The 25830-nt window shown below is 38.9% G+C and overlaps 1 long non-coding RNA gene across 1 annotated transcript in view; it reads right to left on the reverse strand.

The window, feature by feature from the left end:
• The window catches only part of LOC114893216, a 56659-nt gene extending 40680 nt beyond the window's left edge, over positions 1–15979 (reverse strand). Inside the window, exon 1 of the long non-coding RNA XR_003792851.1 lies at positions 15665–15979. This is a non-coding gene — a long non-coding RNA (uncharacterized LOC114893216). The remainder of the gene's footprint in view (positions 1–15664) is intronic.
• Positions 15980–25830: the final 9851 nt, after the last annotated feature.

The raw sequence follows: 25830 nt of genomic DNA on the forward strand, positions 1-25830 counted from the left end.
AAGCAGAGAGGCAGAATATGTGGACAACCCTGCTTGATCAAATATTCCTCTAATCGTTTCTTCCTTATACCTGGAACAATGCCTTCTGTGGTTAAAACTCAAGATATTTGAAGTTTCTCTCCTGTATTCCTCTATGATTCTTCCCCTGTGATATTTCTAGTATCACATCTCCAGGCAAAAATGTATGGTATGTACATGTGGAGAGAATCCTGGGAGCAGAATATATACCCCTTACTACTTCACATGCAGTCCTGTCACACGTATGTCATGGTGGTTTCTCCTTCCAGGCTATGCTTCATCTTTCTCAAGGTGAGTCCTTCCCCAAGGCCCTGGATGCCTCCACTACCACGTGGCTTCCTGAGGTCTCCCAGCACATTGCAGGAGCCCATTTCTGGGTCTTCGGATCCAGGTCCACTGTTATAATCACCTAGCAACTTATGGCACAGTGTTCTTACTCCACAGGCTTAATTCTTCCAGTGAGAATGACACACTGGGCTTGACTCTTCCAGGCAATAGTATGTCTACACTGCCTTCCTCACTCAGCAGTACACTCCTCAGGGTCAGCAGCCGTCAGGTATTAAACTAAACTGAGGCTTAACAGTGAGCCTGAGGAAACTCACAGATGGGAAAGAGAGGGACACTGCAGAGAACGGATATTTTGAAGGGCACAGGAAGTCAAGTACTATGATAGAAGATGCTGAGATGTTTGAGATGCAAGATATTTACCAGGGATCAAGGCCTCTGAGAAGAAGGAAGAGGATGCAAGATTGGGCACAGGGAGAAGGTGAATTGTCATGCAGACCCTACAATCTTCAGCCAACCATATGGGGAGCTCTGGAGCAAATGCTGCTCATCAGAGTTATCCTGTTATCAGGCCAAAATGGTCAGATGGTTAATTCCCTACCTCACTGCATACAGGCTGTTCCAGGAAGGAAATGGTCTTGGATGAAGCAGCTCTGCACCGCTGAGGCTGACCTTGAAGGAGATGGCAACTGGAGGAAGCTGCTGACCACACTCCCTGCAGCTGGGTAGCAGGTCCTTTCTTAGAGGGGAATTGGGGAGGGGCATCTCCTTGCTTATCAGAGTTCTAGCCACAATTCACTTTTTGGCACATAGGTTGCTAGCTGTATGGACAAGGTAGCATGATAGAGGATTCAGGTCTTGAGGGTCAGATAAATATTACAGAAAGACTGTCCTTGGAGTTCAGGATCCCAGCTACTAGGATTGATATTTTTGAGAAGGAAAACTAACAAAACCAAGGCAGAGTAGTAGAGTGCCTGGTTGTGTGGCTGGCTTTTAGGATGTGGCTCTTGTTCTAGACAAAGGTTAGAGAACAAGGGAGACTAGAACTTAAGAGCAGAGACCAATGCAAGGCTCAGTCAAGTAGAGCAAACCAACAGCACAGGCAGGGGAGCAAGGCAGTGAGTAGAGAAGAAGACCCAGTACTGGAAATGACTGCACAGAAGAGGAGTTAATGAAGGACAGAGGTCTAGAGAACCACACCATTACTATAAGCAACAATGCTAAAGTAGGGCAAGTAATTCTTCCTAGTACTAGTAGTATTAGTAATTCTTCCTAATACTACTCAAGGAGCATCCAATTGAGTAGTATATTCTATTACTTCAATATTAAAAGGATATAAAGTCATTACTAAGATTTATCAAGTATTTATCCAAGATTTTGGTTTTTTCCAACAATCTCTCAATAAACAGACACGCTATCTCTCAATGAGTACTTGTGATTCATAAATATTTTCACATTTTGTGAAGGTTTTAATGGCACAAGAAGACTGCAGTCTTTCAAAGCATCAAAATTAATACTTTGGAGAATAGGTGCAGGTCCTGTTGCTTTAACTTAATTCTAAGAACCCTGACTTAATTTTTAAAATAGCAAAATTGGCTCTGCTTTAGGAAATACAACCAGGCATGCTTAGTCAGTTCAGCTGGCTTGGACAGTCATATAGAGGGAAAACAACATCCTGAAATTTTGATTAAAATGCTTATTTCCACCCTCACATTGCTGGGGGGAAGAAAAGACAACACTTTATTTTCAATTTTAGAGAAAACCGAACTGATACAAAACACTGAAAGCTAAAGCAATCTTTTAAAGATAAATCTGTTCATGCATGGACAAAAAGATTAACAAGAAGATTGCTGCTACTGGTAACATGCATTTTATGACCACGTGAGGGGGAAGATAGGATTTTTCTCTGCCTAGAATACTGAAGAGATCATAGCTCTCACAGGATAAGCAAACAGCTGCTGATTTTTCACAGGAAAAAAAAATCATTTGATTTTCTATGTTGTCCACCAAACTACTTATGCATTCATCTTTTAAGGAAAAGATGCTAGAGTAGACTCTTTCAAAATATGAAGCAAATACCTTTTCTTTTTGTCAAATAAAATCTCATGCACAAGAGTGTTATTATAAAAAGCTACTAAAGCAAAAACCAGGAGTAAACATCACCAGATGGTTAAAAAATAAAGACATCAATATTTTAGGAATTAAATGGCTTAAGAAATCTTGATTTTGCGACTTCCCTGGTGGTCCAGTGGTTAAGAATTGCACGTCTCTCAATTTAAATCAAAAGCTAGAAACGATTAAGCTTAGTGAGGAAGTCATGTCAAAAGCTGAAACAGGCCAAAAGCTAGGCCTGTTGCACCAGTTAGCCAAGTTGTGAATGCAAAGGAAAAGTTCTTGAAGGAAATTAAAAGTGCTGCTCCAGTGACACACAAATGATAAGAAAGCAAAACAGCATTATTGCTGATGTGGAGAAAGTTTTAGTGGCCTGTATAGAAGGTCAAACCAGCCACAACATTCCCTTAAGTCAGTGCCTAATTCAGAGCAAGGCCATAACTCTCTTCAATTCTGTGAAGGCTGAGAGAGGTGAGGAAGCTGCAGAACAAAAGTCTGAAGCTAGCAGAGGTTGGTTCATGAGGTTGAAGGAAAGAAGCCATCTCCAAAACGTAAAAGTACAGGGTGAAGCAGCAAGTGCTGATGTAGAAGCTGCAGAAAGTTACCCAGAAGGTCTAGCTAAGATAATGAATGAAGGTGGCTACACTAAACAACAGATATTCAGTGCAGATGAAACAGCCTTATCTTGGAAGAAGATACCATCCAGGACTTTCATGGCTAGGGAGGAAAAGTCAATGCCTGGCTTCAAAGCTTCAAAGGACGGGCTAACTCTGTGGTTAGGGGCTAATGCAGCTGGTGACTTGAAGTTTAAGCTAATGCTCACCATTCCAAAAACCCTACGGGGCTTCCCTGGTGGTGCAGTGGTTAAGAATCCACCTGCCAATGCAGGGCACACGCGTTCGAGCCCTGGTCCGGGAAGATCCCACATGACGCGGAGCAACTAAGCCCATGTGCCACAACTACTAAGCCTGCACTCTAGAGCCCACGAGCCACAATTAGTGAAGCCCGTGCACCTAGAGCCCACGCTCCGCAGAAAGAGAAGCCACCACAGTGAGAAGCCCGCGCACCGCAACGAAGAGTAGCCCCCGCTCGCCGCAACTAGAGAAAGCCCGCACACCACAATGAAGATCCAACGCAGACAAAAATAATTTTTTAAAAAAACCCTACAGCCTTGAGAATTATGCTGAATCTACCCTGCCTGTGCTCTATTAATGGAACAACAAAGCCCGAATGACAGCATATCTGTTGACAATAGGGTTTACTGAATATTTTAAGCCCACTGTTGAGACGTACTGCTCAGAAAAAGATTCCTTTCAAAATATTACTGCTCACTGACAATGCACCTGCTCACCCAAGAGCTCTGATGGAGATAGACAACAAAATAATGTTGTCTTCATGCCTCCCAACACAAAATCCATTCTGCAGCCCCTGGATTAAGGAATAATTTCAATTTTCAAGTCTTATTATTTAAGAAATACATTTTGTAAGGTCATAGCTATCATAGATAGTGTTTCCTCTGATGGATCTGGGCAAAGTCAGCTGAGAACTAATCGATTCACCATTCTATGTGCCATTAAGAATATTTATGACTCATGGGAAGAGGTCAAAATAACAACATTAACAGGAGTTTAGAAGAAGTTCATTCCAACCCTCATGGATGACTCTGAGGGGTTCAAGACCTCAGTGGAAAAAGTAACTGCAGATGTACAAATAGCAAGAGAAATAGAAGTGGAGCCTGAAGACGGAACTTAATTGCTGCAATTAAAACTTTAATGGATGAGAAAACGTCAACGGATGAGGAGCTACTTCTTACGGATGAGCAAAGAAAGTACTTTCTTGAGATGGAATCTACTCCTAGTGAAGATACCGTGAAGGTAGTTGAAATGACAACAAAGGATTTAGAATATTTTAGAAAGGTAGTTGATAAAGCAGTGACAGGGTTTGAGAGGACTGACTCAAATTTTAAAAGATGTTCTACTGTGGGTAAAATGCTATCAAACAGTACTGCATGCTACAGAGAAATTGTTCATTAAAAGTCAATCAAACTCAGCTGACTGCTGTCAGTCACCTCAACCTTCAGTAACTACCACCCTGATCAGTCAGCTGCCATCAACGCTGAGGTAAGACCCTTCAGTGGAGAAAAGATTACAACTCTCTGAAGGCTCAGAAGATGGTTAGCATTTTTTTAGCAATAAAGTATTTTTTAATTAATGTATCTACATTGTTTTTTAAGACATAATGCTACTGCACACTTAACAGACTACAGTATGGTGTGAACATAACTTTTATATGCACCGGAAAGCAAAAAAATTCATGTGACTCGCTTTACTGCAACATTCACTTATTGCAGTGGCCTGGAAATGAACCCACAGTATTTCTGAGGTATGCCTGTACTTGTTCAAGGTAATTAGACTTATTGGTTGATAGATTTATTATGAGGTAAATTACTTAGTACCTACTAATAAGATGTCTTTAGAGGTGATGAGACCAGATAGAAACTTCATTTGCTTTTTTTCTAGTCTGCTTACATAAATATATGTATGCATATGTGTATGTATTTTGTGTGTGTGTGTATACAAGTACAATCAAAGTTTATTTGGAATTCTTTCAGCTGGAAATCTACTGTAATCAGTGTTTTCCCCTATTTACAATACAATGGCAAATAGCATCCTCGGCAATACCAAGAAGACCAGTAAGATACCAAAGCACTGTCGGAATAATTAAAATTGATTAACTCATGGTCAATAGATTTGTAGTGTTTTGAGTGTTCTTAAATAAATTTTTTAATCCCTTAAATTAATAATACATAAATCTTTGCATATCTAAAATCTTTATTAAAATATCCCATCTCCTAACTCTAATATATGTTTATTATTTGTTAGAAAGTAAAATTGGTTAAGTATCAATTCACTTAATATTCCAAGTATATAAGACAAAAGAAATTTTTAAAAAAATTTATTTTCCCATTTTAGGTTAGACTTCTAGGAGTCTAATGGGGCTGATTAAAAAAAATATTTGTTTTGCACAACTCAGGCTGAAATCCACATATTCAGATTTGACTTTCAAAGACATACCTTGAGCCAGGAAAAAAAATCACTTGACACAAGCTATAAACATAGATCTTTAGGGAAAATGGAAATTTTATATCAGTTCTTCTTTTATTGTGTTAGAATAGAGGAAAAACAGATCTGAGGTGGGGAGTTCGTGGGTAAAGATGAAACATACAACTTCAGACAAAAATGAATGGAATTAATATTTACTGGATGCAAAAAGGGCCAGACAATGTGCTGGCTATTTTTGGTACCTTGAGTACAATTAATGGACAACTGAACTCAGTTTGAAATTCAAAATTGTAGTGCTGTGGTCATCCTAGTATTTTGCAATATAATTACTAGTTCCATCTAACACATATTTAGTAATAAATTCTAACTTTAATCATCAAATCTTATTTCCAGACTTTCTTTCTACAGGTTACTGTAAAATCATCAAAACTTGTCTTTCCCAAGTCCTACCCTCATAACTTGGCCTCAGAGTAAGACTTAAGGGACCTCAAAAGTTACAATTCTCTCAGAAAATTATCTTTGTAGAATAACAACTTTGTCTTTTGCTTATCCTTTTTATGATCTGCTATAAAATAAAAACTTGGTCACTGGATGTCCCTGGAAAAACAACAATAAAAAACTGATTAAAAGTTCCAATTCCTTTCCGCCATCACTTGGAGGTGATTTGTGGAAGGCCAAACAGAGTGTGCATTTGACTCAGGAAATGGTGACTAACTATTTTAACAGGATGTAATAGAGCTGAGTCTCATCACTTCATGACTAAACCCTTCGACTTACTAATACAGACTGCTGGACTATAAGAAGATAGTGGTTTCCCCTTAAATGGACTAAATAAAAAAGATAAGCATTAGTTGGCTATACTTATGATCCATTTTTTCCTCCAAGAAATACTCCCCTTTTCAATGAGTCATTTGATTGATCATATAAATGATCAATCTGATAAAAATAAGTATACTATTTTATTTTGTCATTTTTTTCCATCTGCTGTCAACGTATACTGAAAAATGTACTGTAATAATCCATGGGTATTATGTAAAATGGATTTCAAAAAAACGACATAGCAAACAGATCCAGAAAAGAGATAGCAAAAGGATCACAATAATGGTACAGACAGATTGATCCCCAATTTCAGCATCCTCAAAATGTGAAATGAGAGATAATAATTAAGATTTCTTATAACAAAATTTTCTATCACTGTGACTTTTCTTCATACTCCCGTGGTTTTAATTTAATATCTATTGGTCTAAACTAAAGAATATAAATTAATAAAACTAATAAAACCATAAGTATAGGTATGAGATTTATAGAGTTTCAATAGCTCCTGAAAAAATTTCAATTCAAAACTCCTAAGATCAACACCTAATCTGACCAGGCATCTTGCAGATGTAGTCTTCACCCAGGTACTTCCATGTCATGGAGGTAAATTACTACTGGTCACAAGTGTGACTGGCGGAAAAGAACTGGGATGACTCATTACAACCTATTACCACTGTAAGGAAAAGAACACACAAATGTCTTTTAAAAATAGCTTATAGGGCTTCCCTGGTGGCGCAGTGGTTGAGAGTCCTGCCGATGCAGGGGACACGGGTTCGTGCCCCGGTCCGGGAGGATCCCACATGCCGCGGAGCGGCTGGGCCCATGAGCCATGGCCGCTGAGCCTGCGCGTCCGGAGGCTGTGCTTCGCAACGGGAGAGGCCACAACAGTGAGAGGCCCACGTACAGCGAAAAAAAAAAAAAAAATAGCTTATAGAAGCTATCTGGATGAGGACTTTTTAAAGGCAGAAGCAGATAGCATGATCTTCAAATACTAACCCTCCCCCTCTCCCCGCCTCAGTTGAGGTTTAATTCAAATGAAGGGATAGGGAGGATGGTTGTTAAGGACTACGCTAACTCAAAACGCATGTAGGTTCCAGAAGGCACTGCTTGTTTGGTCAAAATATGGTTCTTGCAGGTCACCAACTATTTGTTTATTCAATAAACTTTCACTGGGTGGCCTGTAGTGCCAGTTACTGTGCCAAGTAATGGAAATACAAAGATGAATAAAACAGAGTTCTTAGCCTTAAGGAACCTTTATTCAAGTCAGGGAACCAGATTAAAAAAGACAATGACAACACAGTGAAGTGAGTGCCATGATTCACTTAAGCTGAGGGCAAAGTGAGAGGTCAAGGAAGTCTTCATTGAAAGGTAACATAGGGACCAAATTTGAAAAAATTGAGATAGAAAAAAAAAGTTACATATGAGGAAAGTACTCCAGATGAATGAAGAAGATGCTCAAAGTGTGTAAAGAAAGCCTAGCACTGGGGAGACTTTGTTCAGTTCATGATGACTGGATTGCGTAGTGAAGAGCTATATTGTCAGAGCCCTTGTAAGCCACATTAGTTCAGAAGAAGGCTTTGAGGAGCAAGTGAAAGATGTCAAGCAGGAAATATTTTTAGAAAGTTCATTCTACATTAGAGTGGAGGGAACCATAAAAGAAAAACATCTTGGAGATATAGCAAAGGCCTACTCATGATAGGGGTAAAAAGTGCTGGATGTGAAAAATATTAATGATGTCGAATTAAAATCCTGCTGCACACAGGTATGCTGTATTTCTGTCCTGGTTTCCAAAAGTGAAGCAGCTCTTACTATTTACGAACGCTTAAAGACTTCCTAAAATGACTCTTTTTGCTGCTTGCTTGGTAGTGTTCCCAGAGCATGAGTAAGCCCTGAGTGCAAGTGATACTTCTCTCTCAAACCTTCATGAGTCACAATTAATCTAAACATACAAATTATGTTAAATAACAGATTTATCTTCAGCAATGTGTGACCCAAGTAAATATTTTATTAGATACACTGTTCACATCAGGTTGTAGACTCAGAATTATAAATGCTTTGTCAGAACTCCTCAACATTCAAAATATGAATCAGCTTTGACAATATAGGATTTTTTTTCCTCTCATTTTTTTAACTACTCACTTCTGTATTCTAGATAAACAAGCATTTTTTTTTTTTTTTTTTTTTTGTGGTACATGGGCCTCCCACTTCCGTGGCCTCTCCCGTAGCGGACCACAGGCTCCAGATGCTCAGCGGCCATGGTTCACGGGTCCAGCCGCTCCGCGGCATGTGTGATCCTCCCAGACCGGGGCACAAACCCGTGTCCCCTGCATCGGCAGGCAGACTCTCAACCACTGCGCCACCAGGGAAGCCCCAAGCATATCTTTAAATGCTCTGATTTATGATTATGTCCTATCTTAATTTTTCCTTCCTGGTAGAACCTTAATCTGACATTATCTCACCCTCTCTTTCGGCTTTTGTTCACCCATCTCTTGCCTATTATTGACACCCAAACTCCGTATGTGTCCACTTCTTTCTAACTCATCTCCTCAATCACCATTCATCCGTACATACCCTAAATTGTGATATGCACACGTGTGTTAGCATATGCACATGTGTGTATAAAGACAGCCCTTGTAACCAATCAAAATCTGTTCTAGCATCCTAGACCTGAGGCTATTCATTTGCTAGCAGAGTCTGGGACTCTAAAGTGACCCTGATATTAAAATATTCACCCATGACATTAAAGCTTCTACCTATAGAGAGATACTGATATTCTACCATGTCTGATCATGGCAGGAAAGCGAAAAATCAGACTCAAAATAGTTACCACACATAGAACAAAAGATTTATCAGCACAGGATACCCTACATCCAAGTCTAACAATGCTGCCAGGGAAGATTCAACCCTTGCCTGCCATCTGATCTTCTTTCTAAAATTACCCATATGCCCCTCATCCTTTGGCTTTGTACCTGGTTACTTTTCATTTTTACCTCATCATCACTGCATCCACTCCCTTATAGTCTCTTGCCACCAAGATTGTTTTTCCTGCTTTTCCTTCCAATTTCATGCAATGTCTCTCTCAGCTTAGTTAGCACTGAGTTCTTCTAGGCATGCTTTCTGGTTAACCCCAGAGATCTATTCATTCCCTCATTCTGAGAACAGAACTCACTTTCTCCTCGTAGCCTTGTGTCATTCCGCAAGAACTGACGCACCCTGACAATCCAACAATTTTTATGTGTGCACATACAGCAAAAGTCAGTATGAGCTGCCATGATTTTTCACCTCGTAAATGGGGAATAACGTCAAGCATTGGTCATGGAGATGATTTACAGAGATTTTTTTGTTTTGCTTGGATTGTTTTGGTTTGTTTTTTTATCACAGCCTTCAAGGTCTTTGACTTTCTGCTGTTTGTCAACTCTATAATTAATTCTAGTTTGCATCAAGCTCTTAAAGAAATGTTAGAAAAATCATTTCCATAGTGTAATTCATTATTTTTCTAATAAATTAGAAGCTGCACAATAAAGAATGTTTATTTCAATAACTGTATTCTATAAAAAAGGAAATTTTCTACTCAAGTGCAATATTTTATCATCTTAATACTCCTGGAAGGTATCTGTATCTCTTTCAAGTCAAAGGACAAGAGACGTTAATGCCTGAGTTCAAGCAGATGAGCGTGCTGTTTTTGTAGTAGGCTGTGTCTTCAATGCAGTTACAGTTTTAGTCATGGTTCCACATTCACATATGGAATGCACTTCTACATCTAAACCTTGTTTGGTTACTATATGTGTGTTTATGTTATACAAGTCTCCTTGTTCCCCTAAGAAGGCAAACTAGACCAAGATCATTATCTGGTGGCAACTGTGATGAAAGGCATAGGAGACTTAATCTGAAAATAATTACTTTGGGGAATATATATTTAAAGGGAGAAATAGATTGTCCTTTTCTTTTTTCCTCTGGAGCAATTTGGTAATCCTCCATTTGCTTAATATAGCCACTAATCCCAACATTATCTGTACAGAGAACAAATTACTAATTCTATATAATTATAAATTGTAAGCAATTCAAAGTAACTGTGTCTTTAAGAGTTATTTTAATATTCTTCCTTTATTGTCCCAACCCCAGCACTCAGAGAGCAATCCCTTAGCCAGCTCTACCAGTTCCTGAATTACAAAGACTTGCTTATATCAATTAGTCAAGTAAATGACACTAGGCAAAGTTTAACTTAAAATTACATATGTTGAAAAAAATGTGTTCACCAAGATTATTTTAAGAATAACTACTTTACTTTAAAAAGGTCAGAATTTAGATTTAATATGACATTTAGCTAGCATCCCACATTATAGTCTCTCCTAACTTCCCATTAAATACTTATGACAAAATAGAAAAATAAAATTGCAGTTTTATAATCAATTGTGAATGCAAGAAAAGGATATAGCCAGCAAAATAAATGGAGATGAAGCCATCCATGTACTCTCTTTACTGTTTGTTTGTTTTTGTTTTGGCCGTGCTGCGCGGCATGTTGGATCTTAGTTGCCCAACCAGGGATTGAACCCACGCCCCCTTCAGTGGAAGCGTGGGGTCCCAACCACTGGACCACCGGGGAAGTCCCTATGGTAAGGTTTTGATGAAATATTAGGCAACTATTTAAAAGATTTAAAAGTCTTATGGAAAAACCAGTGATAGTTTCATAGCAACACAAATATTAAGTCAAAAGCAGAATATATAATAATAAAATAGCTATGTATTCATACATTAATATTCATATATGAAGTCATGCTCATAATTACACAAAATACTAGAAAGAAATCGGTCAAAATATTAGCAACTTTTTTTATGGATGATGACAGTCTACTGTTTTCTTTATCTTTTACTGTTACCTACCTTTTCTACAATGAGAATATATTAATTTTGTAATGAGCAAAATAATAGTATTTTATATGACTGTTATTTCATTTTAAAAATACTGTTTTCATGGGCTTCCCTGGTGGCGCAGTGGTTGAGAGTCCGCCTGCCAATGCAGGGGACACGGGTTCGTGCCCCAGTCCGGGAAGATCCCACATGCCGCGGAGCGGCTGGGCCCGTGAGCCATGGCCGCTGAGTCTGTGTGTCCGGAGCCTGTGCTCCGCAACGGGAGAGGCCACAACAGTGAGAGACCCGCGTACTGCAAAGAAATAAAAAATAAAAATAAAATAAAAATAAAAATACTGTTTTCAGATATTATTTTAGGCCACACACGAGCTGGTCTGCTTCCTTCTGACTCCAAGTAATCATAAGCATATGAAATTGGTAGCTTTTAGATCTAGATAAGAGCTGAGCAAAATCAGTACGAATAGCTCTAGCTAAGACAATACAAATAAATAGATTTAGTGAGCTTTGTTTGTGATGTGGTGGGATGAATCCCTGGGTAGATCATTATTTCTTTACATTCCACCTTCCAGAGCTGTCTTAGATTCTAGTATAGTGTTCCAGTATGTGTGGTCAGTAGTTACAAGGTGCCATTTGAGGGCTGCAAAGAAAAAACTCAACCAAAATATTTACTGTATTCATGTCTAAAATGTTAACAATCATTTGTTTCTATAGGTTCCTTGAAGCCAAGGACCATTTTTATCAACCTTTGAATGTTCAACACTGGCACATATTTTGGTGAATAAATGGATAAATGAAATACTAGGAAACCCCTAGCACTCACTGATCCTCTAACTGCAAGTGCTTTTCCAAGGGATAACACAGCATTCTCTAATACCTAACAATAAATAGTTTATCAGATTAACTTCCTCTGTGTTAAGAGACTGTGAAAATGTTCCCTATAGTCACTCCAGATTCAAACCTGGCATCTGCTCCACAATCTTGATGCACATTCCTCAAGATCCAGGGAGCAGGAGAGAGGGCTGGGTCTTATCAGACTATGGAATTTGATACTGAATTTATTTAAGTCAGACATGCACAGTGTGCAGGAAACTAGAGGAAATATATCATTATGACAGGAATGCTGCTTCTCACTCCAGATCCTCCATCACGATTGCCAAATTCTTTACGTACCCCAAAGTCTGGGAGGTCACATTTTCACATCTGTCAAGTTTTCATGACACTGAAAGTAACTAATGAATCCACTGAAATATAAGCAAAGCATCAGTCTGCTATGGCTGACTATAATTTGGTAGTTCTCTGTATTCAGTTACTTATTCACCCATATTATTAAACAACACTGAGTATCCACTGTCAGCTAAATCTTGCAAGGATATAAATGTGTATAAGACATGATCTCTGCTTTTCAGTATCTCCATAAAGAAGATAATTTCTCCTTCTCTTCTTGCTTTCCTCTTCCTCCTTCTCATGCTTAATATTAAAGATTTAATGACTGCCTATAATTCAACTGCACTGTTCAAATATTTCAAGTCTATGAACTCACTGAATCCTCACTATTCCCCACTTTACACATGAAAAAACTGAGTCATCCAGAGGTTAGTTAAAGAACTTGCCAAGGATTAACAGCCTATAGACAGAAGCTGAATCCAAGAAATAGGTCTTCAGAGCTTGAGCTTCTAATCATTACATAAGTGTGTGTATTATATTTATATATAAATATATGAGTAAATATATTTGGAGCTCTCACCAATGTACCACTCTATGCCAACACAGATCTCAACAGGAAGAGACAGACTTTGCAACTCTGGCAGAAAGTGACACTATTACCACCAGAAGGAAGAAGAAAGACTTTCTCCCTGCTTGGCAGCAGCTCATCCAATGAGAGACTGTCACAACTCAGCCAATGAAAAGCCACTTTGAGCTCCTAGTTTCCTCCAATGAACTTTTTGTTTCTATTAGTCCTTCCCAACTTCCCCTTCTCCTCTATAGAAGAGCATTTTCTTTTATAGGAATTTATTTCTCCTTTCCTTACAGGACTTGCATGTGGTTCATGCATAGTTGCATGTCCTGAATTTCAATTCTTTGCTGTTCCCGAATAAACCGTTTTTGCTGGTAAAATAACTGGCTGTTTTAGGTTAACTCTAGTCAAAGGGTTTCACATCCCATTTACTCCTCAGAACTACCCTATTATTCACACTGCTTTCATCCCTCAGCCTGAAGGTGATAACCTCACTTTTCAGAAGGGTCCAGAGTCTCAGTGTGGCCTTGCTCATTTCTGTGACTGTGGATCAAATATCTTTGATAACGGAGACTGGGAACATGATGATGACGCTGGTCCCTGGGCACTTATAGAAGAGACAAAGGGCTTGATTTATCTTCCTTCCCAGCAAGGGAGAAGAAGGTACTTTCCTAGTTATAGAAGCTTGCCTGGGCTAAGAGTAACTAAAAATGAAATTTGAGCACAGACTCCCCTAACTCTAATCTCAGAAGAAATTGCCCAGGGAAATTCCAGTCCTTGCCCAGAGAAATCCCATCAGGCTTTGAACAAAGGGAATAACTTCTCCCTAAATAAATTAAAGAAGCATGCATTCAAGGAGAATATTTGCATACATTATTCATCATCCCTCTTTGTGGCTGCCTTACTCTACACAGAATGATGGCCACAATTTAATACATGTATTCAGGGTTTTTCCTGAGTTTTCCCAAGAATTTCTTATAATATCATACTGTATGGGAAAAAAAAAATTTTTTTTAAATAGGGAAAATGAAAGCTAAGCATATAGGGCCCAGAGACAAGGAGATAGCACATTTTGATCCAGTAGGTCAGGAAAGTCCCCCTGGTTGAGAATAATTTCGGTTAGAAATAGAGGGTAAGAAATTAGAGGTAAGTGACTAAGTAAGGAGATGGCTACCACCGGCTAAGGAAGAAGTGTAATGATGTGACCTTGGATAGAGGTGGTGGAGATGGAGAGGAAAGTATAAGATCCAAAGATACCAGTAATATACAGTCAAATGACTAGACAACTGATTGGCATGTGGAGGGTCAGAGAGGTGAAAATATAAAGATTTCGCCCAAGTGTCTGGCCTGAGCGTTTAGAAGAGCTGATAATGCCTTAAACAGAAGTAAATTCCCTTTTTTTGAGGAGAAAAAATTTGGACTTGTTAACTTTCAGGCACTAGTCAAATATGCTTATGGGGATATCCAGTAGGTATGCACACAAAAAGTGATGAAAGGGTCAAAGCCAATAATTGCGGTGCTGGGTTTTTTTATAATGCATTAGAGTCTTCCAAGTGCTTATTTGATTTGACTCTCACAAATAACCCCATTAGGCAACCAGGAAAGCTATATTTACTCTCAATTTACACATTTCAAAATTGAGACATTGTGATAAGAAATTTTACACTGTACACGGCAGAACTGGCAACCTAAATACTCTTGGTACATTCACTACATCTATGACACATGCTACCATGTCCCAGAGTCTGAATATACCATCAGTTGAGATATTATTCAGATAAGGAGAATAGACCATTCAAAACAGAAAACCAATAACTTAGTGCTCAGTACATTTCATATAGATTATTTAAATGCAAAGTAAAATGCTGACCATTTTCTCTACAAATGGTTCTACATTATTAAATCATTTGTAACCAATGTGTTTGTCCAAACCCTTAGTATACCACTATAGTAATGACGCCTTTTATTTTCTGATGCTTTCATATCTTGGGGTCTTGCTGATTCTGGAGGGCTTCCCCTTCCCCGAGCTATCTAATTCCTGGAGATAGCAAACTACTTTCCTGGAGCATGCCTTTCAGATGCAAATCAAGCCAGACCCCATACCCCAACCACTTCCTTAATCAGTTTCTCACCTTCAGCCACTATCCACCTTCCCAATTACCCCAGGGCCAGGTAGCAGACCACTAGGGACAGCCTCAGAGCCTAGTGAAATTATTCAAACCATCCAACCTAAACCTGCTTCCCTGCTTCACCTGTTCCTTCCTTTGGAAACCACAATAAAGGCTCTTGTCAAATGCTTCCCCCCTACACACATGTACCTCTTAGCAGATCCTGTTGCTTCCCTGTGTAGTTCTCAATGGCATGGCATACCACCTTCTCTTTGGATCTGTGAGTTTAACAAACTATCATTTTAATGGTTGTGATCTCCTGACATGTTGGCCTTACCTACCTAAATAATAATAAAATCTGCATTTTAAAACAACCAGTCAGAAACTAGAACCCAAAATAATTAAGAAAACCCAAAGTGAACAGATGCCCATGTGATCGTGTTATTGAACCAAACTTGGATCAGCTCACCTGACATGCAGCAAAGCCAATCTACTGACACGGGGTTGTGGTGAAGGAAAGTACAGCATTTATTGTAGGGCACCAAGCAAAGAGAACAGGCAGCTACTGCCCAAAAGACTCACACTCTCCGATGGCTTTCAGGCAAGGTTTTACAAAGGCAACATTAGGAGTGAGGGTCACAGGGTAGTGATCAACTCACGGTTGGTTGATGGTGATGTAACATGGTAATGTTTCTGGAATCTTAATCGTCAACCTTCTGATTCCAACCAGTCTAGGTCTGCTTGCTTGTGGACAGCAGGTAGCCTCCATCCTCCACCAGGTAGGGGTCGTAGTTTCTACAGAACAACTCAGAGATATGCCTCAGATTGTTATCTGTATCCCTTCAGAAGGAACTAGGAGTCCTGTCACTGTGTTGTTCTAATCATTAACTGTTTGAGTCTGCTCTCTGAAATCTGGGGAAGGTCAAACAAGAAGTGGGGGACACAGAGGGACTTGTACCTAGGAAGGTCCCACAGCATCTTGCTCGGTTTCAATCCCCGCTTTTCTTTGATACTCCTCAATCCTGAGGAGAACAAGGGTGGGACAAGAAAAGGAATAAAGTTTTGGATAGAGAGGTTAATCCCAAACTCAGCAGGGGAACTCGCTGTTAGGGGGACTCGGTTACAAATGGTAACATGAAGAACACAGCCATCATTAAAACAACAACCAAGGGCTTCCCTGGTGGCGCAGTGGTTGAGAGTCCGCCTGCCGATGCAGGGGACACGGGTTCGTGCCCCGGTCTGGGAGGATCCCACATGCCAGCGGAGCGGCTGGGCCCGTGAGCCATGACAGCTGGGCCTGCGCGTCCGGAGCCTGTGCTCTGCAACGGGAGAGGCCACAACAGTGAGAGGCCCGCGTACAGCAAAAAACAAAACAAAACAAAACAAAACAAAACAAACAAACAAAAAAAACCAAAACGGACATGATGATACTTATAATAACTACATAAAAGAAATTATGTATATCTTATGTGACTATTATGCAGAAAAAGATTACTTCAACATTGTTTTATTCATCTAAATGCACTTATTAAAATTTTTAGTTTTTAAATTGTTTCCTAATACTAGATATTTTTTATTTTTAAATCATTTTATATTTGTACCTTGATATACATATATGTACAATATTGCAAAAGATAATTTCACCAGCAATAACCAGTGTTCACATTTTAACACTTTTCTATGTATCTTTCAGTCATATAGTTTTTATGTAATCAAATGATATTACACATACCAATATATAATGAGTTTTTCATATAATAAAATATTTCAATACAGAGAACCTTCGGAACATGGGCAAATCTGGCCTGCTGCCTATGTTTGTAGATAAAATTTAATCGGAACAAAGCCACGCTCTCTCATGCATTGTCTACAGCTATTTCATTGCTGTAATAGTAGAGTTGACTAGTTGCAACAGAGATCACAAAGCCTGCAAAGCCTAAAATATTTACTATCTGACCCTTTCCAAAAATGTTTGCCAACCCTGATATATTGTGTACATTTTTCATATTGTTTCTATTATAACATAGTATTATTTTAAATCCTACAGTAATCGATTACATGTTATAATTTCATCTATTAAATCTTAATTTTCAGATCATAATCTGGCTTCGTGATTGTCAGAGATAAACTTTTTCAATTCGATTATATACCATGAAGATTTACAGAAGTTTGAAAAGGCTACTTCTTAAATAATAGAATTATTTTTGTATTCTTAAACTTAAACCTATAATTAAAAATCAAAATATTGATTCTGTGTATTGGGGCTTAAAATCCATTGCACTTTCAGAGAATATAAAACAATAGCAGAGCCAATACTGAATATGAAGTGGAGAAACCATTTCAACACACACAGACATTCAAAATTCCCATGTTCTGAGAATCGGAACGAAGATGGCGGAGTAGAAGGACGTGCTCTCACTCCCTCTTGCGAGAACACCAGAATCACAACTAGCTGCTGGACAATCATCGACAGGAAGACACGGGAACTCACCAAAAAAGACACCCCAGATCCAAAGACAAAGGAGAAGCCACAATGAGACAGTAGGGGGGGGCGCAATCACAGCAAAATCAAATCCCATAACTGCTGGGTGGGTGACTCACAGACTGGAGGACACTTAGACCACAGGAGTCCACCCCCTGGAGTGAAGGTTCTGAGCCCCATGTCAGGCTTCCCAACCTGGGGGTCCGGCAATGGGAGGAGGAATTCCTAGAGAATCAGACTTTGAAGCCTAGTGGGAATTGATTGCAGGACTTTGACAGGACTTGGGGAAACAGAGTCTCCACTCTTGGAGGGCACACACAAAGTACTGTGTGCATCGGGACCCAGGGGAAGCAGCAGTGACCCCAGGGGAGACTGAACCAGACTTACCTGCCAGTGTTGGATGGTCTCCTTCAGAGGCCGGGGTGGCTGTGGCTCCGTGGACACTGGCAGCAGAAGTTCTGGGAAGTACTCCCTAGCATGAGCCCTCCCAGAGTCTGCAATTAGCCCCACCAAAGAGCTAGAGTGTTGGGTTGCCTCAGGTCAACCAACACAGAGGGTACCCAGCCCCACACATCAGCAGTCAAACGGATTAAAGTTTTACTGAGCTCTGCCCACCAGAGCAACAGTCAGTGCTACCTACCACCAGTCCCTCCCATCAGGAAACTTGCACAAGCCTCTTAGATAGCCTCATCCACCAGAGGGCAGACAGCAGAAGCAAGAAGAACTACAATCCTGCACCCTGTGGAACAAAAACCACATTCACAGAAACATAGACAAGATGAAAAGGCAGAGGGCTATGGACCAGATGAAGGAACAAGATAAAACCCCAGAAAAACAACTAAATGAAGGGGAGATAGGCACCCTTCCAGAAAAAGAATTCAGAATAATGATAGTGAAGATGATCCAGGACCTCGGAAAAAGAATGGAGGCAGAGATAGAGAAGATGCAAGAAATGCTTAACAAAGACTTAGAAGAATTAAAGAACAAGCAGAGATGAATAATACAATAACTGAATAGAAAACTACACTAGAAGGAATCAATAGCAGAATAACTGAGGCAGAAGAATGGATAAGTTACCTGGAAGACAGATGGTGGAATTCACTGCTGCGGCACAGAATAAAGAAGAAAGAATGAAAAGAAATGAAGACAGCCTAAGAGACCTCTGGGACAACATTAAATGCAACAACGTTCGCATTATAGGATCCCAGAAGGAGAGAGAGAGAAAGGACCAGAGAAAATATTTGAAGAGATTATAATCGAAAACTTCTCTAACATGGGAAAGGAAACAGCCACCCAAGTCAAGGAAGCACAGTGAGTCCCATACAGGATGAACCCAAGGAGAAACACGCCGAGACACATAGTGATCAAACTGGCAAAAATTAAAGACAAAGAAAAATTATTGAAAACAGCAAGGGTAAAATGACAAATAACATACAAGGGAACTCCCATAAGGTTAACAGCTGATCTCTCAGCAGAAACTCTACAAGCCAGAAGGGAGTGGCATGATATACTGAAAGTGATGAAAGGGAAGAACCTACAACCAAGATTACTCTACCTAGCAAGGATCTCATTCAGATTTGAGGGAGAAATCAAAAGCTTTACAGAGAAGCAAAAGCTAAGAGAATTCAGCACCACCAAACCATCTATACAACAAATGCTAAAGGATCTTCTCTAGGCAAGAAACACAAGAGAAGAAAAGGACCTACAAAAACAAACCCAGAACAATTAAGAAAAAGGTCATAGGAACATACATATCAATAATTACCCTAAACGTGAATGGATTAAATGATCCAACCAAAAGACACAGGCTTGCTGAATGGATACAAAAACAAGACCCATATATATGCTGTCTACAAGAGACCCACTTCAGACCTAGGGACACATACAGACTGAAAGTAAGGGGATGGAAAAAGATATTCCATGCAAATGGAAATCAAAAGAAAGCTGGAGTAGCAATACACATATCAGATAAAATAGACTTTAAAATGAACAATGCTACAAGAGACAAGGAAGGACACTACATAATGATCAAGGGATCAATCCAAGAAGATGATAAAACAATTATAAATATATATGCACCCAACATAAGAGCACCTCAATACATAAGGCAACTGCTAACAGCTCTAAAAGAGGAAATCAACAGTAACACAATAATACTGGGGGACTTTAACACCTCAATTACACCAAAGGACGGATCATCCAAACAGAAAATTAATAAGGAAACACAAGCTTTAAATGACACAATAGACCAGATAGATTTAATTGATATTTATAGGACATTCCACCCAAAAACAGCAGATTACACTTTCTTCTCAAGTGCGCATGGAACTTTCTCAAGGATAGATCACATCTTGGGTGACAAATCAAGCCACAGTAAATTTAAGAAAATTGAAATCACATCAAGTATCTTTTCAGACCACAACACTATGAGGTTAGAAATCAATTACAGGGAAAGAAACATAAAAAACACGAACACATGGAGGCTAAACAAAACGTTACTAAATAACCAAGGGATCACTGAAGAAATCAAAGGGGAAATCAAAAAATACCTAAAGAGAAATGACAATGAAAACACAACAATCCAAAACCTATGGGATGCAGCAAAAGCAGTTCTAAGAGAGAAGTTTATAGCTATACAAGCCTACCTCAAGAAACAAGAAAAATCTCAAATAAACAATATAACCTTCCACGTACAGGAATCAGAGAAAGAAGAAAAAAGAAAACCTAAAGTTAGCAGAAGTAAAGTAATCATAAAGGTCAGAGCAGAAATAAATGAAATAGAAACAAAGAAAACAATAGCAAAGATCAATAAAACTAAAAGCTGATTCTTTGAGAAAATAAAACAAAATTGATAAACCATTAGCCAGACTCATCAAGAAAAAGAGGGAGAGGACTCAAATCAATAAAATTAGAAATGAAAAAAGGGATGTTACAACAGACACCACAGAAATACAAAGCATCCTAAGAGACTACTACAAGCAACTCTATGCCAATAAAATGGACAACCTGGAAGAAATGGACAAATTCTTAGAAATGCACAACCTTCCAAGACTGAACCAGGAAGAAATAGAAAATATGAACAGACCAATCACAAGTAATGCAGTTGAAACTGTGATTAAAAATCTTCCAACAAACAAAAGTCCAGGATCAGATGGCTTCACAGGTGAATTCTATCATTTAGAGAAGAGCTAACACCCATCCTTCTCAAACTCTTCGAAAAAATTGCAGAGGAAGTAACACTCCCTAACACCATTGCCCTGATACCAAAACCGACAAAGATACTACAAAATAGAAAATTACAGACCAATATCACTAATGAATATAGATGCAAATATTCTCAACAAAATACTAGCAAACAGAATCCAACAACACATTAAAAGGATCATACCCATGATCAAATGGGATTTATTCCAGGGATGCAAGGATTCTTCAATATACACAAATCAATCAATGTAATACACCATATTAACAAATTGAAGAAGAAAAACCATAAAATCATCTCAATAGATGCAGAAAAAGCTTTTGACAAAATTCAACACCCATTTATGATAAAAACTCTCCAGAAAGTGGGCATAGAGGGAACCTACCACAACATAATAAAGCCCATATACGAAAAACCCACAGCAAACATCATTCACAAGGGTTAAAAACTGAAAGCATTTCCTCTAAGATCAGGAACAAGACAAGGATGTCCACTCTCGCCACTACTATTCAACATAGTTTTGGAAGTCCTAGCCATGGCAATCAGAGAAGAAAAAGATATAAAAGGAATACAAACTGGAAAAGAAGAAGTAAAAGTGTCACTATTTGCAGATGACATGACACTATACATAGAGAATCCTAAAGATGCTACCAGAAAACTATGGGAGCTAATCAATGAATTTGGTAAAGTGGCAGGATACGAAATTAATGCACAGAAATCTCTTGTATTCCTATACACTAATGATGAAAAACCTGAAAGAGAAATTATGGCAACACTCCCATTTACCACTGCAACAAAAAGAATAAAATACCAAGGAATAAACCTACCTAGGGAGACAAAAGACCTGTATGTAGAAAACTATAAGACACTGATGAAAGAAATTAAAGATGATACCAACAGATGGAAAGATATACCATGTTCTTGGATTGGAAGAATCAATATTGTGAAAATGACTATACTACCCAAAGCAACCTACAGATTCAGTGCAATCCCTATCAAATTACCTATGGCATATTTTACGGAACTAGAAAAAAAAATCTTAAAATTTGTACGGAGACACAAAAGACCCCAAATAGCCAAAGCAGTCTTGAGGAAAAAAAAGCGGAGCTGGAGGAATCAGACTCCCTGACTTCAGACTATACTACAAAGCTACAGTATTCAAGACAATAGGGTACTGGTACAAAAACAGAAACATAGATCAATGGAATAGGATAGAAAGCCCAGAGATAAACCCATGCACCTATGGTCAACTTATCTATGACAAAGGAGGCAAGGATATACAATGGAGAAAAGACAGTCTCTTCAATAAGTGGTGCTGGGAAAACCGTACAGCTACACATAAAGGAATGAAATTAAAACACATCCTGACACCATACACAAAAATAAACTCAAAATGGATAAAAGACCTAAATATAAGGCCAGACATTATAAAACACATAGAGGAAAATTTAGGCAGAACACTCTTTTTTTTTTTTGCGGTACGCGGGCCTCTCAGTGTTGTGGCCTCTCCCATTGTGGAGCACAGGCTCCGGATGCACAGGATCAGCGGCCATGGCTCACAGGCCTAGCCACTCCGCGGCATGTGGGATCTTCCCGGACCGGGGCACGAACCCGTGTCCCCTGCATCGGCAGGCAGACTCTCAACCACTGCGCCACCAGGGAAGCCCCGGCAGAACACTCTTTGACATAAATCACAGAAAGATCCTTTTTGGACCACCTCTTAGAGAAATGGAAATAAAAACAAACAAATGGGACCTAATGAAACTTCAAAGCTTTTGCACCGCAAAGGTAACTGTAAAGAAGAGGAAAAGACAACCCTCAGAATGGGAGAAAATATTTGCAAATGAATCAACGGACAAAGCATTAATCTCCAAAATATATAAACAGCTCATGCAGCTCAATGTTAAAAAAAGAAACAACCCACTCTAAAAATGGGCAGAAGACCTAAATAGACATTTCTCCAAAGAAGACATATAGATGGCCAAGAGGCACATGAAAAGCTGCTCAACATCACTAATTATTAGAGAAATGCAAAACAAAACTACAATGAGGTATCACCTCACACCAGTTAGCATGGGCATCATCAGAAAATCTACAAACAACAAATGCTGGAGAGGGTGTGGAGAAAAGGGACCCCTCTTGCACTGTTGTTGGGAATGTAAATTGATACAGCCACTATGGAGAACAGTATGTAGGTTCCTTAAAAAACTAAAAAGAGAATTACCATATGATCCAGCAATCCCACTACTGGGCATATAGCCAGAGAAAACCATAATTCAAGAAGACACATGCAACCCAATGTTCATTGCAGCACTGTTTAACAAATACCGTATGCTATCACATATATATGGAATCTAAGAAAAAAAAAGGTCATGAAGAACTTAGGGTTAAGACAGGAATAAAGACACAGACCTACTAGAGCATGGACTTGAGGATACAAGGCGGGGGAAGGGTAAGCTGTGACAAAGTGAGAGAGTGGCATGGACATATATACACTACCAAACTTAAAACAGATAGCTAGTGGGAAGCAGCCACATAGCACAAGGGAGATCAGCTAGGTGGTTTGTGACCACCTAGAGGGGTGGGATAGGGAGGGTGGGAGGGAGGGAGACACAAGAGGGAAGAGACATGGGAACATATGTATATGTATAACTGATTCACTTTGTTATAAAGCAGAAGCTAACACACCATTGTAAAGCAATTATACTCCAATAAAGATGTTAAAAATTAATTAATTAAAAAAAATAGCCAGGTCATGGAAGCAACCTAAATGCCCATCGACACACAAATGGATAAAGAAGATGTGGTACATATATACAATGGAATATTACTCAGCCATAAAAAGGAACAAAATTGGGTCACTTGTTGAGATGTGGATGGATCTAGAGACTGTCCTACAGAGTGAAGTAAGTCAGAAAGAGAAAAACAAATATTGTATATTAATGCATATATATGGAACCCAGAAAAATGGTACAGATGAACCAGTTTGCAGGGCAGAAATTGAGACACAGACGTGGAGAACAAATGTATGGACACCAAGGGGGGAAAGCAGCGTGTGGGGTGGGGTGGGGGGTGTGATGAATTGGGCGATTGGGATTGACATGTATACACTGATGTGTATAAAATGGATGACTAATAAGAATCTGCTGTATAAAAAAATGAATAAAATAAAATTCAAAAATTAAAAATAAATAAAAGAGATAAAAGGAAAAAAAACAAAATTCCCATGTTCTCCTAATCACAAGGTATTCTCTCCTGTTGATTTTTATCTATTTAAAGGAAGCTGATACAGCACATTAATAGTTCCCAAACTCCTCTATAAAGCTCCCTCACATTTTTGATCAATTTGATATGGTAGAATATGTTTAAGAAGGAAGAAGAGTAGGAGAAGGAGACTAATGCTCTGTACCCTAAGCAATTCTTCCTCGAAATATTCATCAACGACTCTGTTAAAAATCTAAATATGTGGGATGGCATAGGGAAGACTGGTGCTCTCACTCTGGACCCAAGTGTATTCCAAATGAAACTCTCAACTCAGCTCTACAGAATGAGGCAGGAATGTCAAAGGTAACATACAGATGGGCTGTACACCAAGAAGACATTTATACTATGATAATAGTAATAAAATATTTGGGACTGTGCTTATTTTTTAGATGAACTATAGGTAATAAATACTGAGTTTGAATATGCCATATTTGGATAAACTGACTTACTGTACTGTGGAGACTCTAACTCATGTAAAGTAACTACAGGCTCATAAAAATCATTTTACTATAAAAGTTTATCTACCTACCTATCTATCTATCTATCTATATCAAACCACACTATGTTTAAACAAAGTACTGCACCTGTGCCTCTCTCCCACATTCAGATTTTGATGAGATTCCTTGGCTTTATCATTTCTTATAAACCCTATATATCATTTTTCATGAAATTAATAGTGGAAGAGTAATATGATAAGGGTAAATAAGGGAGTCAACACTGTCATACATAGGCTGGGCAGGAAAGAGATGATCAAGGCCACTGAGCAGACAAGCTGTGAGAGATTCTGAACTGTCATCCATGTCCTTAGAGGCAAGATTATGGAATCATCCATAATCAGCAGGGCGATTAACTTAGCCTTGAGCGAATTAGTGGGTCATTGGCTCATGATTTGTATAAGTATCTACATTTTGAAAACCATAGCTTCCCAACATTGATAAATGCAAAGATAAGTAGGCATTATATGTACCTGTAAAATAAAGTTAAATAAATATAATCAACAAATGAATCAACATGTAAGAGGAGAACTAAAGCTTTCCTTTCCTTTCTCTGCCTTTTCACATTTTTTCCTTAATCTTTTTTTTAACATCACTAATATTTAGGAGACAAGGTAAATTCAGGGCGGGAATGATTCTATAAAACCATGCTTCTTGTTTATATTATAAGACATACTTCTTTAATCTGTCACAAGATGTGCTTCAAAGTGACGCAGAAAGCATTACCAAAGAGGTCAGCTGAGGTTAGACTGTTCATAAATACTTATAAACAAATGAATTGTTTACTTAGTCTGTAATGCTTGGGGACTCAATTATGCTCCAATTTTCAAAGCCCTGAAACCTCCCAACCAGTCTACCTCCAGATTCTTTTCCCTATGCAAATCACAGGTTCTTACTGTATCACACTCATAACTCACAACTAAAGATTTCAGTCCTACATATGTATGCTCTACTTATTTGCAAGAGCACACAGCAGTAATGAACTTATCAGTAAATCACTGTAATATCAGACTCCAGTTGGGTAGTAGTGCCTTGGAGAAATATATCCAGGGCTTAGCTTAGTAAATGGGTCTAGCCGTGCCATTATTTCAGCGTGTGTGAAAGAAGCCACTTAACATACGCACAGTACACAGGTAAGAGGCAGATTTCTTTCCCTTTACATAATGTATTCACTGGTATGTAAAGAGGAGCATTACTCCTATAGGTTATTTAATGTCACTTAAATACTCTCCTGACCTGAAAGAAACACAAGTCCATTTTTTCCTTAAGGATGCGAGTGAGTGAGCTTCCAAGATCAACTTGGAGATATTATGGGTAACAGTTAATATCAAAGTTCTTCTTTATTACCGAGGAGCTCCTGCAGTCGTCAGCATCTTGCCTCTA

This window comes from Monodon monoceros, unplaced genomic scaffold (assembly GCF_005190385.1).
Source record: "Monodon monoceros isolate NGI ecotype Baffin Bay Population unplaced genomic scaffold, NGI_Narwhal_1 Super_Scaffold_12, whole genome shotgun sequence".
NCBI lineage: Eukaryota > Metazoa > Chordata > Mammalia > Artiodactyla > Monodontidae > Monodon > Monodon monoceros.